Below are 12,322 nucleotides of genomic sequence, written 5' to 3' on the forward strand. Positions count from 1 at the left end.
TAATCTATACAAGGTCTCAGAGAACCATCCTTCTTGGCCACAAAAAAGAACCCCGCACCCAAAGGGGACAAGGACGGGCAAATATGCCCCTTCTCCAGAGACTCCTTTATATAACTCCGCATAGCGGTATGTTCTGGTACAGATACATTGAAAAGTCGTCCCTTAGGGAACTTACTACCAGGAATCAAATTTATAGCACAATCACAATCCCTATGAGGAGGTAGGGCACTGGATTTGGGCTCATCAAATACATCCTGGTAGTCCGACAGAAATTCAGGGACTTCAGAAGGAGTAGAAGCAGCAATTGACACCAAAGGAGCATCGCCATGAATCCCCTGGCAACCCCAACTTGACACAGACATTGCTTTCCAATCCAGGACTGGATTATGAGCCTGCAGCCATGGCAGACCCAACACGACAACGTCATGCTAATTATGTAACACAAGAAAATGAATCACCTCCTGATGTGCAGGAGTCATGAACATAGTCACTTGAGTCCAGTACTGAGGCTTATTCTTGGCCAATGGCGTAGCATCAATTCCCTTTAGTGGAATAGGAAATTGCAAAGGCTCCAAGATAAAACCACAGCGCCTGGCAAATGACAAATCCATCAAGTTCAGGGCAGCACCTGAATCCACAAAAGCCATAACTGAGTAGGATGACAGGGAGCAAATCAAAGTAACAGACAAAATGAATTTGGGCTGTACAGTACCAATGGTGACAGATTTAGTGAACCTATTTGTGCGCTTAGAACAATCAGAGATAACATGAGTAGAATCACCACAGTAAAAGCACAACCCATTCTGACGTCTGTGATTCTGCCGTTCAATTCTGGTCAGAATCCTGTCACATTGCATAGACTCAGGCTTCTGCTCAGAAAATACCGCCAGATGGTGCACAGGTTTGCGCTCCCGCAAACGCCGATCAATCTGAATGGCCAACGACATAGACTCATTCAGACCCGCAGGCGTGGGGAACCCAACCATAACATCCTTAACGGCTTCAGAAAGACCTTTTCTGAAAATTGCTGCCAGGGCACACTCATTCCACTGAGTAAGCACAGACCATTTCCTAAACTTCTGACAGTAAACCTTTGCTTCATCCAGACCCTGAGAGAGAGCCAGCAAAACCTTTTCTGCCTGGTCTATTAGATTAGGTTCCTCATAAAGCAATCCAAGCGCCAGAAAAAACGCATCCACATTTAGTAATGCAGGATCTCCTGGCGGCAGAGAGAATGCCCAATCTTGAGGGTCACCACGTAACAAAGAAATAATAATTTTAACTTGCTGAACAGGGTCACCAGAGGAATGAGGTCTCAGAGATAGGAATAATTTACAATTATTTTTGAAATTCAAAAACCTAGATCTATCTCCAGAGAATAACTCAGGAATTGGTATTTTAGGCCATGACATAGGACTGTGAACTACATAATCCTGGATACCTTGTACCCTTGCAGTGAGATGATCCAGACTAGAGGACAGACTCTGAATGTCCATGTCTGCAGCTGAATTCTGAACCACCCAGAGATTAAGGGGAGGAGAGAGGCTAGCCACACTGCAGAGGAAAAAAAAAAATGAACTCAGGATCTCTCTTATCCCTCTTTTGCGATGTATTAACTCTTTTATGGCCTGCTGTACTGTTATGATCCTGGTGGCAAGGATCGCAAACTGACCTGCTAAGTAACAGAAATCCTTAGGAAAAGCTCTGGGGATGTGGGAGCTATACTGACCGCAACCCTGATTCTATCAATACACACTATAGGCAGCCGTGGAGCGTTACCTAAAATCCTAGACGCCTCGTCACAGCCTGAGAAACTAGCTACCCCTAGAGCGAAAGCAAGCCTCACTTGCCTCAGAGAAATCACCCCAAAGTTTTAGACAGCCCCCCACAAATAATAACGGTGAGTTAAGGGGAAAACACAAACGTAGAAATGAAAACAGGTTTTTAGCAAATGAGGCCCGCTAACACTAAATAGACAGAAGACAGCAAGGGATCTGTGCGGTCAGTATAAAATGCTATCAAAAATAATCCACGCAGAGATTACAAGAACCCCCACACCGACTCACGATGTGAGGGGCGCAACTCTGCACCCCAGAACTTCCAGCAAGCGAGAATATTACATATAAGCAAGCTGGACAGAACTCATCATATACAGAGAAACATTTTCAAGGAAATAATGAGCAAACATGAACTAGCAAGACTTAGCTTCTCAGGAGGAGACAGGTCACAAGGAAAGTCCAGAGAGATCAGAACCAGTACTGAATACAATGACAGCAGGCAAAAAGTGAAGGTCCAGGTGGAGTTAAATAGAGGCCAGACTAGCAGAAAACGAGGCAGCTGGATTCCAGCTACAGACCCGCAGTAAGCACTAAAGGCCACCAGAGGGAGCCCAAGAACAGAACTCACACAATACCACTCATGACCACAGGAGGGAGCCCGAGAACGGAATTCACAACAGACCACTCTAGATGAGGGGAGTGGTACCGTAGCCAAGGTATCCCTAACAGGACCTCATCAATTCCCTCAGGAATGATGAGTAAAGAAATAATCTCCTGATGAGATGGCGACATAGATAGAGTAAATGGGATGGTCTGGTGTGTTATCTGTGAGGGCAGTGTCGACCCATTCACCACTCGTATGGTTACTGGTTTGGCGAGCATCACCAGTATTGCGTGTCGTTGGGCATAGGCAGATGACATAAAATTGCTCTCCGCCCCGGAACCTCTACTGAATGAGTGGATGAGCCTTTGGTAATTATCCCCTTAAAGGACAGTCGCCGTAGACTAGATGCCACTAGATGCTGACGTTTTCCTGACTGCTGGGAACATCTGGAGGCAAGATGTCCTGACTGCCGGCAAACATGACAGACCTTGAGTGCACGAGCGGTTCGGGTCTTAGATCCCGCTCGTGACACCTCCATGGCCTCATGTGACTCGGGCGCCTGGACCGGAGATTCCAAAGGTTTGGCGAAGGTGGGAGCCAGCCAAAACCTCTGCCTACACTGGGTTCTCTCCAAACTTCGTTCGTTAAAACGAAGATCTATGTGAGTAGATACAGCTATTAGCTCCTCCAGTGTGGCGGGAATTTCCCTAGTGGCCAAAGCGTCCTTCACATGGTCAGCCAGCCCCTCCAAAATACAGGGATGAGGGCTTTATCTGACCACTCCAGCTCAGATGCTAAAGTCTGGAAGTGGACAGCAAAATGGCTGACCATGGACGAGCCCTGAGTCAATGCCAACAGTTGGAGCGCCATATCATGGGTGACTCGAGGTCCTAAAAGGAGTCCACCGTGCAGAGATACCTTCTGCAAAGTAATGTTGGATGGACACTGAGCTCACACGTGGGTTAAACTTCACCCCGTGTGAAATGAAAGCGAGCTTTGTTGCCTCACAGAGTCGCGCTGTACACAGAGAATAATACCCTAACTAGGGTTGTGTTTGCTCTGGAACTCTTCTGTGCTAACCGCACACATGAAGGAACCAAATGCTAAGCCAAGGCTAATTTCCTCCACTGATGCTAGCTGCCTGCCTGAGTGTACAGCCCCAAAGCTAAACAGACTCACACCACTTATAAACTGAGTGGTAGAGTATCCATTGGCAACAGCCAAACACAACTGATACTAGCGCATGGCCGTGTGGCCATGCGAACCTTTTATAGCTGTAGCTCTCCAGGATCTTCCTAGTGGACCAATAGGAGCTGCTACAGGACCTGAGTATGTGACCCCCGACCTCCAATGAGAGGTCTTCCCTTGGGCATGCTCAGAAGGAGAAAAGCAGGACTTAGTCCCAGGAGCGCCTGCTTGCCGCTGAACAGTACTGGTTATAATGGCTGAACCTGGAAGAGCAGCAGTAACCAGACGTGCAGTATCTGTCTGAGCCAGATGCTGGGACTGATGTCTCCGCTGAGCAAGTTCTACTGCGGCTGGAGAAGAATGGGAGACCACAGCAGACATGGTTTGAGATTCCCCCTGTTCAGTGGCAGGAACTCAACACCTAACAATAATCAACCATAATAGTTATATGCACATTACACATGCGATTATGCTGCAGCGCAGGTGCCATGGCTGGTCCTGCCTGCAGAAGGTTTTGTATTTTTTTTGGTATGTCTATATAATATTCATTATGTTAACTAGGGAGCAGGTAACTGAGGGATCAGTGACCTGTTAAAAGTCTTCATTATGAATAGCTAATCAGAGCACCACATGAAGATCCCGCACAGGCCCGCCCCAAAGCATGAGCATATCATTAACTCAAAACAGAAAATAAAGATTAATCAACAACCACAAGATGGATTTCATCAACCCAGGTATCATTTTAATCAGTATAACGGCGCCGACCTGACACTCTGTAGGTTACTGATCACAATACTGCTGATAGGTTCAGTTTAATAGCTTATACCAATCACTGTCTGTAGAAATTTTTTATTTAACTTGGACAACTCCTTTAACCCCTTTCTGGCATTGGACGTACTATTCCGTCAATGTGACCTGGAACTTAATTCCCAAGGATGGGATAATACATCATAGGGGATCAGCCGTGCTCATGGGGGGGAGCGCGGCTGGTCGCGGTCTGGTGTCAGCTGATTCTCACAGCTGACTCCCGGCACTAAGTGCCAGGAGCAGTTACGGACCACTCTCGGTACTTTAACCCCAGTAACACTTTGATTAAACATAATCGCAGCGTTCCAGAGCCAGCAGAGGGGCTGACAGCCCCTCTGCCTTTGGATCGGAGACCCTACAGCATGACGCGGGGTCCCGATCGCTGCCATAGAGACCCGATGTCATCATGATGACATCCAGGTCTCTAGAACTGAGAGACTTCCTGTCATGCTCAGTGCTTGTCAGGAAGTCTCTAAGGTCAGTGTACAGAAGCTTCAGTGCTGACAGCTTCTATAGCATGCAGATCTGGGCCCGTATGACGATGGACGGGATAGTATATCGAAGTTGATCGGCCACACATTTTCACAGCAGACACCTGGCACTAAGTGCCAGGAGCAGTCATGGACCGCTCCCAGCACTTTAATCCAAACAAACAAGATCGCAGTGTTCCGGTGGCATACAGAAGCATCGCGCAGAGAGGGGGCTCCCTGTGTGCTTCCCTCAGACCCTCAGAACAGCGGGATATGATTGCGTTGTTCTGAGGTTCTCCCCCGCATGCAGACCCCTGGATCCAAGATGGCTGTGGGGTCCCTCAGGGTCCTGCAGGGGGGTGGCTTCTCAGTGCCTCCTTCACTGCCTGTCAGATCACTGATCTGACACAGTGCTGTACAAAGTGTCAGATCAGCGATTTAACTTTATACAGTGATGTAACACCCTGGGACAATGTAAAAAAGTTAAAAAAAAAATTTACTGTGTAAAAATATTTTATTTTAAATTCCTAAATAAAGAAAAAAAAATACATTTCTTTATGTAAATAAAAAAACCCAATAAAAGTACACATATTTAGTATCGCCGCATCCGTAACGACCCCACCTATAAAACTGTCCCGCTAGTTAACCCCTTCAGTGAACACCGTAAAAAAAACGAGGCAAAAAACAATGCTTTTGGGTATGTGCACACGTTGCGGATTCGTGTGCGGATTATTCCACGTAGAAGCTGAAAAATCCTGTGGATTTACCGAGTTTTTTGTGCGGTTTTCACTTGCATTTTAACATCTGTGGACTCCAATTATGGGGCGGGTGTAAAATGCTGCTGAATCCGCACAAAGACAAAGAATTGACATGCTGCAAAAAATAAACTGCAGTGTTTCTGAGCGGTATTATCTGCAGCATGGGCACTACATGCAGGTTTACATGGTACTGTACAACGTATGGAAAACTGCTGCAAATCCCCAGCGTCAAATCTGCTGTGGATCCGCAGCCAAATCCGCAATGTGTGACATACCCTTATCATCATACCAATGAGCAAAGAGTGGAAAAACACACGATCAAAAAGACAGATATAAATAAACATAGTACCGCTGAAAACGTCATCGTGTCCCACAAAAAACGAGCCACCATACAGTGTTATCATTGAAAAAATAAAAAAGTTATAGCTCAGAATATAGCGATGCAAAGACAATTATTTTTTATATAAAATAGTTTTTATTGTATAAAAGCGGCAAAACATAAAATATAAATGAGGTATCGCTGTCATCGTACTGACCCAAAGAGTAAAACTGCCTTATCAATTTTACTCTCGCGGAATGGTATAAACGCCCCACCCAAAAGAAATTAATGAATTGCTGGTTTTTGTTCATTCTGCCTTCCAAAAATCATAATAAAAAGCGATCAAAAAATGTAATGTGCCCGAAAATGGTATCAATAAAAACATTAACTCATCTCGCAAAAAAAAGACCTAACATGACTCTGTGGGCCAAAATAAGGAAAAATTATAGCTCTCAAAATGTAGTGATGCAAAAACTATTTTTTGCAATAAAAAGCGTCTTTTAGCATGTGACAGCTGCCAAATCAAACCCCCAAATCAAACCCCCCTTTATTACCTCCTTAGTTAGGGAAAAATAATAAAATAAAAAATTGTGTTTATTTCCATTTTCTCGTTAGGGCTAAAGTTAGGGTTATGGTTGGGGCTAAAGTTAGGTTAGGGTTGGGGCTAAAGGTAGGTTTAGGGTTGGGGCTAAATTTAGGGTTGGGGTTTGGATTAGGGTTAGGGGTATGTCGTGGTTAGGGTTATGGTTAGGGTTGGGATTAGGGTTAGGGGTGTGTTGGGGTTAGGGTTGTAGTTAGAATTGGTGGTTTCCACTGTTTAGGCACATCAGGGGCTCTCCAAACGCGACATGGCATCTGATCTCAATTCCAGATAATTCTGCATTGAAAAAGTCAAATGGTGCTCCTTCCTTTCCGAGCTCTGCCATGCGCCCAAACAGTGGGTTAACCCTACATATGGGATATCAGCGTACTCAGGACAAATTGAACAATACATTTTGCAGTCCAATTTCTCCTGTTACCCTTGTGAAAATAAAAATAGGGGGGGCTAAAAAGCATTTTTGTGGGAAAAAATGATTTTTTATTTTCACGGCTCTGCGTTATAAACTTTTGTGAAACACATCTAAATAAGTTCCATGAGGGGGCTAGTTTCCAAAATGATGTCACTTGTGGGTGGTTTCTACTGTTTAGGCACATCAGTGGCTCTGCAAATGCAACACGACGCCCGCAGACATTCCATCAACGTCTGCAGTCTTTGATGTTTGGATGGAGTCACACATTACACTTTTTTTGCCTCGTCATATTTTGATAGCTATGATTTTCCTTATTGCTGATGACAGAGTCATGTGAGGGCTAATTTTTTTCAGAACAAGTTGATATTTTTATTGGTCCCAACTTTGGGCACATGACATTTTTTGATTATTTTATTCTATGATTATTTGAGGCAGAATGAACAATAAACAAAAATTCGGGAATTATATCCTTTGAGTTTCTTTTTATGCCATTCCACGTGTGGTAAAATTTATAAGGCAGCTTTAGTTTTGGGGTTAGTGCGATTACAGTGAAGTTACATGTTTTTTTTTAATGTTTTTGTGCTTTTACACAGTAAAAACTATTTTATAGAAAAAAAATAGTTATTTTTGCATGGATTTATTCTGAGAGCTATAACTTTTTTAACTTTCCGCTGATGGAGCTGTATTGTGGCTTGTTTTTTGCCGGACAAGATTACATTTTCAGCTATACCATTTTTATTTACATTGGTCTTTTTTATCGCGTTTTATTCTACTTTTTCTTTGGCGATACAATGATGATATAGCATAGCTTTTTTAGCGGTGTTCACTAAAGGGGTTAACTAGTGTGACATTTTTATAGGGTGGGTCATTCCAGATGCGGCAATACAAAATATGTATACTTTTTTTTACATGAAAATATTTTTTATGGATAAAATATAAATATATACATATTTTTATTATTTGTGATTTTCAAAAAATATTTTTACAACTTTTTTTTACTTAGACCCACTATGGAACTTTGACTTTCAGAAGTCTGATTGCAGTTATAAAGCATATCAATGTAGGAGCATTGCTTTGCTTTGTAACTGTCAGTGCTGCACTGACACAAGTTAGTTAGATCATGCACTGTGCTTTGTGCTTGATTTAATGAACTTGCTAGAGCCTGATGATCTGTATTTTGCCATTACGACATAGGGTCACCATGGCAATTATTGGACTCCCATGATGATGTCACAGGAGCACCAATCGGAGGGCAGAGAGAGCTTCCACCCTCTGCCTGCCTTTTAAATGCTATGACCAATATCCATCACAAACGTTTGGGGGGTTAAACAACTGTGATATCAGCTAAGCACTAGTGATGAGCGAGCATTAAAATGGTCAGGTGCTCATTGCTCGGGTCAAGCAAATTGGAATACTTGGGTACTCGGACAGAACAGCGAGCCCAATGTAAGTCTGTGGGAGACCCGAGTATTTTTACCGTGATCCCCTGGGGGTCCTTTTAAGGTCTGAAAACATCTGAAAATGATGGAAACACTGCTCAAATGACAGGGGAACATCATGGCAAATGTCCCTGGAAGTATTTCTGACTCCTGAGTCACAGCTGTAAACAATGTTGTCAGAGTTTAACGCCATTTTTACAGGTGTACCAAAAAACATAAAAAAATGAAACCAAAATGGATTTTGCTGGGAAATATGTTAAGGTACATCCTTTCCAGGGTAATGATTTGTTTAAAAGGCAAAATAATTAACCCCAGACCAAAATGTTCCTCCACCACTTGGGCTATGTTCACACGCAGCATTTTTGATGCATTTTTCAACTTTAACATTGCTTTAAACCAATACAAATGCATTCACTGGGAAATGTCATTGTAACATTTAACAACCCTAGCTGGGCATGTGGTGTGTGACACATAAGGAGACACATCTTGTTCCATTTATGAAGGAGGGACTCTTAAAGTCACAAAGCCTATTTTTAGAGGGGCATCAGGCGGCATTAATATTCTTAAAGGGCCATTATTAAACAGTGGGTCTCCTATGATGTTATTGCCTATGCAGTGAGAGACTGGGCTGCCAAGAATTACAACACACCCCAATACCCCTTTCACAAGACATACAGGAGGGCTTCCTGAAAAAATGTTGCATTGACTGCAAGGCCTGCCCTGCTACCAAGTCATATGCACCCCAATAAGCCTTTAAACCCAGGTACTGGATGGCCACAGGAAAACCCACTTCACATTCTTCAGTTGGTTCTGCCATACTGTTTCCTTATGCATTGAATGCAAGGGCCGCCTTGACCCAAATTTGCATGCACCACAATCCCCCTTGGAAGATACATGGAGGAGTGCCTCATAAAAAAAGTGTTCCATTACAAAGGAGCGGGTCTCCTAGACTCGTAATGCCCATACACTAAGTGTATGGGCTGACAAACATTTTCTCCTGGGGGGTACACATCAGCATACTGTGTAAATATTTTTATTACGGGCATCATAAACACCCTTGCAAAAAAACTAGAGTGGCTGTAGCAGCACAGAACACGTTAACCCTGGTGATCTAGTGGCAGTGGATGATGAGATGTGGAGGAAGGCCTCATTAAAAAATAGTCCCAATTTAAAGGAGCGGATCTCCTAGACTTAGAATGCCCATACACTAAGTGCATGGGCTGACAAACATTTCCCCATGGGCGGTACATTTTTAAAAATTTTTTATGGGGATCATAGACACCCTTGACAAAATTTGACTGGCTTGTAGCAGCATAGAACACGTTCACCCTGGTGTTCTAGTGGTGGTGAATGAGGATGAGGAAAAGGAGGAGTACACCAAATAGCCTCTTACTCTTTCCCCCGGACAACAAAGGAGACAGGTACCCATGACCAGGTTCTCCTTCTTACAATTACAAACAGCATCTCTCTCTGGAGGACCCGAACTGTATGACACAGACAATTCAAAGATGTAAATGGACGTGTGTATGTCTGTCCCTCTGTGTTTCTGTGTATGTCGATTAGCCTAGAATGTATGGATTCTTGGTGTTATGTATATATATATATATATATATATATATATATATATATATATATATATATATATATACTAGCTGAAGAGCCTGGCATTGCCTGGGCATAGTAAATATCTGTGTTTAGTTATAGCACCTCACTTCTCTTATTTTCCCATCACGCCTCTCATTTTCCCCCTTCACATCTTTCATTTTCCCCTCACATCTCTCATTTTCTCCCTCACACCTCTCATTTTCCCCTTCACTCCTCTTATTTCCCCCCTCACTCCTCTCATTCCCCCCTCACTCCTCTCATTCCCCACTAACACTTGTCATTTCGACCTCACATCTGTCATTTTCCGATCACTCCACTAATTTCCCTCACTCCTTTCATTTTGCACTCACACCTTTTCATTTTCACCTCACACTTCTAATTTTCACCTCACACCTCTCATTTTCCCCTCAGTATATACATGTTTGTCATCTCCCTTATATATAGTATACACCTGTATGTCATCTCCTGTATATAGTATATACCTGTATGTCATCTCCCCTGTATATAGTATATACCTGCATGTCATCTCCCCTGTAAATAATATATACCTGCTGCATGTCATCTCCTCCTGTATATTGTATATACCTATGTGTCATCTCCTCCTGTATATAGTATATACCTGTATGTCATCTCTTCTGTATATAGTATATACCTTTATATCTTCTCCTCCTATATATAGTATACCTGTATGTCATCTCCTGTATATAGTATATACCTGTATGTCATCTCCCCTGTATATAGTATATACCTGCTGTATGTCATCTCCTCCTCTATATACCTATGAGTCATCTCCTCTTTTATATAGGATATACCTGCTGTATGTCATCTCCTCCTGTATATAGTATATATATGTTTCACCTCCTCCTGTATATAGTATATACCTGTATGTCATCTCCTCCTATATATAGTATATACCTGTATGTCATCTCCTCCTGTATATAGTATGTACCTGTAAGTCATCTCCTCCTGTATATAGTATATACCTGTGAGTCATCTGCTCCTGTATATAGTATATACCTGTGTGTCATCTCCCCTGTATATAGTATGTACCTGTATGTCATCTCCTCCTGTATTAGACCTCGTTCACACATTATTTGGTCAGTATTTTTACCTCAGTATTTGTAAGCTAAATTGGCAGCCTGATAAATCCCCAGCCTACAGGAAGCCCTCCCCCTGGCAGTATATATTAGCTCACACATACACATAATAGACAGGTCTTGTGACTGACAGCTGCCGTATTTCCAATATGGTACATTTGTTGCTCTTGTAGTTTGTCTGCTTATTAATCAGATTTTTATTTTTGAAGGATAATACCAGACTTGTGTGTGTTTTAGGGCGAGTTTCATGTGTCACGTTGTGTGTGTTGAGTTGCGTGTGTTTTATGTGTGGTGCGTTTTGAGTATGTGCAAATTTTGTGTGAGGCAACTTTTGCATGTGTAGCAACTTTTGTGCACGTGGCAATTTTTCCGCGTATGCAAGTTTTGCGTGTGGCGAGTTTTCCATGAGGTGAGTATTGCACGTGTGGCGAGTTTTGCATGTGGGAATTTTGCGTGTGGCGAGTTTTGAGTGGTGACTTTTGTGTTTCGACTTTTATGTGGCGAGGTTGGTGTATGTGTGGTGAAATGTGTGCTGAGGGTGATATACTGTATGTGTTCAAGCACGTGGTAGTGTGTGGCGCATTTTGTGTGTGTGTTCATATCCCCGTGTGTGGTGAGTATCCCACGTCGGGGCCCCACCTTAGCAACTGTACGGTATATACTCTTTGGCGCCATCACTCTCATTCTTTAAGTCCCCCTTGTTCACATCTTGCAGCTGTCAATTTGCCTCCAAGACTTTTCCTTTCACTTTTTCCCCATTATGTAGATAGGGGCAAAATTGTTTGGTGAATTGGAAAGCGCAGGGTTAAAATTTCGCCCCACAACATAGCCTATGACGCTCTCCGGGTCCAGACGTGTGACTGTGCAAAATTTTGTGGCTGTAGCTGCGACGGTGCAGATGCCAATCCCGGACATACACACACACATTCAGCTTTATATATTAGATATATATATGTGCTCTGTATACATATGTGTATGCGCTCTGTGCATAAGCGTGTTTGTGCTGTGTGTTTGCATACAGTGCCTTGTGAAAGTATTCGGCCCCCTGGAACTTTTCAACCTTTTCCCACATATCATGCTTCAAACATAAAGATACCAAATGTAATTTTTTGGTGAAGAATCAACAAGTGAAACACAATTGTGAAGCTGAATGAAATTTATTGATTATTTTACATTTTTGTGGAAATTCAAAAACTGAAAAGAGGGGCGTGCAATATTATTTGGCCCTTTACTTTCAGTGCAGCAAA

The sequence above is a fragment of the Ranitomeya variabilis genome, chromosome 5, assembly GCF_051348905.1.
Source record: "Ranitomeya variabilis isolate aRanVar5 chromosome 5, aRanVar5.hap1, whole genome shotgun sequence".
Lineage (NCBI taxonomy): Eukaryota > Metazoa > Chordata > Amphibia > Anura > Dendrobatidae > Ranitomeya > Ranitomeya variabilis.